Here is a 3,593-nt window from a genome sequence, read left to right on the forward strand (position 1 = left end):
GATGAAACCGTGGACCTTGTGGGCCAAGAGTGGCCTTTGACGTCCAGGCCTGGATGGGGTCCACTGGGGAGAGGCAAGCAGGGCTCTGGGCCAAGCCCTTAACCCCCAGCCTTTGTGCAAGTGGGCAGGGCCCCCATATTCCCCATCTGGATCTTTTTGTCCCAGCTGGAAATCAGGACCAAGTCAAGAAGTCCAGATGTGGAGTTGGCTGCAGCCCCATGACCGTGCGGTTTGGGGAGGTCCGGCATCCAGGAGTCCAGAGGGTCAGGCCTCCATGTGGCCTCACTGGCCACGGCACGGCCGGGTGTGGGGGACAGGATGGTTTCAACTTTGAGTCTCAGGAGGCAACTGCAAAGGTTAGAAAAATAACCACCAGCACAGAGGCCTCACCCCTCCTGGTGTCAACCCTAGCGCCGGGTGGAAAAACAGGTCCTGGGACCCCCGCCAACCCACAGGTCTGAGACCCGCCCAGGGGCCTGTTTAGGAGCAGGGGCGCGGGTCAGGAGGGCAAGAAGCTGGGTCCCAACATTTCTCTGGTCTATGAAAGGTGACTCAGTTTCCCATTTGGAACAGGGGGCATCACTCTGGGATCGCATCCACATTCAAGGTCTCCCAAAGCACCAGCTGCGCACCCACCAGAGGGCCGTGCTCTAGTGACCAACTCCTCAGACAAGCCTCCCAGGCCGACAGGACAGGGTGCAGGATTCCCTGGATGCTGTCATGTCCCTGGGCCTCAGTTTTCCATCTCTACAATGGGTAGAAAAACAGCCCCCACCTCAGGGAGTCTGCATTATCCCCATGACAACTTGTCTTTGTCGAACCATCCATGACCCAACCTGGGGCACCATGGGCAAGACCCTGGTGGTCCCAAATCTTCCAGGCCAGGGGTGCAAGTCAGCTGCTTAAAATCAGGTGGAGGTAGGAACCGGGTTGAAGCACTTTCAGGTCTTCTGATCCCAGTCACTAGGAGGAAGTGGTTCCAGTGTGGCTTAAGAACTGGGAATGGGTGGCAGGGGCAGGGGTAGGGACGGGGATAGGGTTTCAGTTTTTCAAACTGGAAGTGTCCTGGAGATGGATGGTGGGACTGGCTGCACACCAAACTGTACACTGATGAAGTCGGTAAGTTGTATGTTATATGTTTTTACTACCATAAAACATACGTTTTAAAAAAGAAAAAAAAAGGTGACGATTGAAATCAGATCTGCCTCTCATTTGCTATGTGGCCTTGAGCAAATGTCTTGCCCTCTCTGGGCTTCTGTTTGTCCCCTGACTCCCTCCCTTTCAGTTTTGAGTCAGAGTCTCAGCCCTGATCTTGATGATTCCCTGTGATTCTACATTTCCCCAGTTTCAATCTTTGGGGACTTGATGTGGGGCTGGGGTCGAGGGAGACGAACATCAGCTGAGCAGTCTTGCAATGAGTGATGGGGTGAGGAACTAGTGAGTGTGGTCTCCTTGGCCACCAGCCAGCTATTTGGAGATAACAGGCTGGCGGTGGCAGCCGTTCTGGGTGAAGCCTGTTTCCTTGTGATGTTCAAGGTTGCCTGGTACCCAGGGGGAGGTCAAGAGGCCAGCAGAGTTAAGAAGGGCCTGGAGCTGCCCCCGGTGTCAGCTTTCCCTGGAAGTCTGGGCCAGAGCTGAGACAGCCACCCTTCCTGCAGGCAGAGGGGGGACAAGAGGGGCCCTGAACATAACATTTGGAGATAGAGGCAGAGAATGGAGACTTGGCACATGGCCAGGGTCACCCCCATTAAATCAGGTTGTGTCCAACAGCCTGTAATCCAGAAAATCCACTAAAACAGGAGGCAGTTTCCATTGTTTGCATCTTGTGGCATCCAGGAGGGGCCAATCCCCTTCCCCACCTCAAGAGAATGACTTAAGCCCCTGGTCTGACCAATCAAAGCCCTCCATCTGCAGATCACAGTGGCTGGTTCAGGAAGGGCACGGAACCTGAGCTGGGCCAATGATCTTCAGCTCTGAGATTGCTGCTGAGCCTTGCAGGGGAAAAGTGTTCTGTTTCCTCTGGACCATGGGGCTGGAGAAATTTAAGCCTGGCCAGTCTTTGCCACTTCAAGGAGCAGGAAGAGAGCTGATCAGGGAGATGCAAAGCATAACCACAAAGAGACATCCTCTGACACCCACTAGGATGGCTATAATCAAAAAAGATCGAAAAACCAAGTGTTGGCAAGGTTGTGGAGAAACTGAAACCCTTGTGCATTGCTGGTGGGAGTGTCAAATGTTGCAGCCGCTGTGGGAAACAGTGTGGTGGTTCCTCAGAAAGTGAAACGTAATTCATCATATGATCATATGATCCAGGGGTTTCATTTGCAGGTATATACCCAAGAGCATTGAAAACAGGTGTTCAAACTAAAACTTGTACACATGTGTTCATAGCATTTGTTATTCACAATAGCTAAAAGGTGGAAACAACCCAAATGTCCATCAACTGGTGAACAGATAAACAAAATGTGGTCCATCTGTACAATGGAATGCTATTCAGACATCAAAAGAAAGGAAGCTCTGATACCCGCTAAAACGTGGATGAACCTTGAAGACATGCATAGTGAGAGAAGGCAGACACAAAAGGTCACATGCAAGAATCCATTTCTATGAAATGTCTAGAACAGGAAAATCCATAGAGAAAGAAAGCAGATCAGTGGTTGCTGGGCAGGGGGGGATGGGAGTGACTGATACTGGGGACAGGGTTTCTTCTGGGTGATAAAAATGGAACTAGACAGAGGTGATGGTTGCATGACATCACAAATGTACCCCAAACTACTGAATTGTACACTTTAAAATTGTTGAAATGATCGATTTTATGTTGTGTGTATTTTATCCCAGTTTTTGTTAATTCTTATTTTTTATTGAAGTGTAGTTGATTTACATTAGTTTCATGTGTACAGCAAAGTGATTCAGTTATACATATACATACATTTTTTTCAGATTCTTTTCCACTGCAGCTCATTACAAGAAATTGAATATAATTGGCTGTACTACATAGTAGGTCCTTGTTGTTTACCTATTTTATATACGGTATATGTATCTATTAATCCCAAACTCCTAATCTAGTCCTCCTCCACCTTTCCCCCCCGGTAACCACAGTTTGTTTTCTATGTCCATGAATCTATTTCTAGTTTGTAAATACAATTTGTATTTTTTTTAGATTCCACATATAAGCAACATCATACGATATTTATCTTTCTCTATCACAGCTTTTTTTTTTTTTAAGGAAGAAGACAGCTGACAGAGAGACAGATCCTGAAGGCCTCATTTGGGCTCTGGATCCAGCCATGCCTGAAGGCAACCCTGACGCTATGGTAAGGCAGCGAGGAATGGGCTTTCTCTCCCTGTAACTTGGTGTTTCAGAAAATCAGCTGTGTTGTTTCATGCCCATGGCCCCATCATGATGAGAAAAATCTTCACTGAAGGTGCCAGAGTCCTCAGGAGGGGTGGAACCCCCTGTCCTCTCTGGGTCTCTGCTTTCCCATCCATAAGATGGGAGGAGGGCAAAGTCTTTCCATGCCAACAATACCAGGTCCCAGTGTACACTCACTATGTTCATGTTTCATCCCCACGGCAGCCCTGTAAGCAAGATG

The sequence above is a fragment of the Vicugna pacos genome, chromosome 22 (assembly GCF_048564905.1).
Source record: "Vicugna pacos chromosome 22, VicPac4, whole genome shotgun sequence".
Taxonomy (NCBI): domain Eukaryota; kingdom Metazoa; phylum Chordata; class Mammalia; order Artiodactyla; family Camelidae; genus Vicugna; species Vicugna pacos.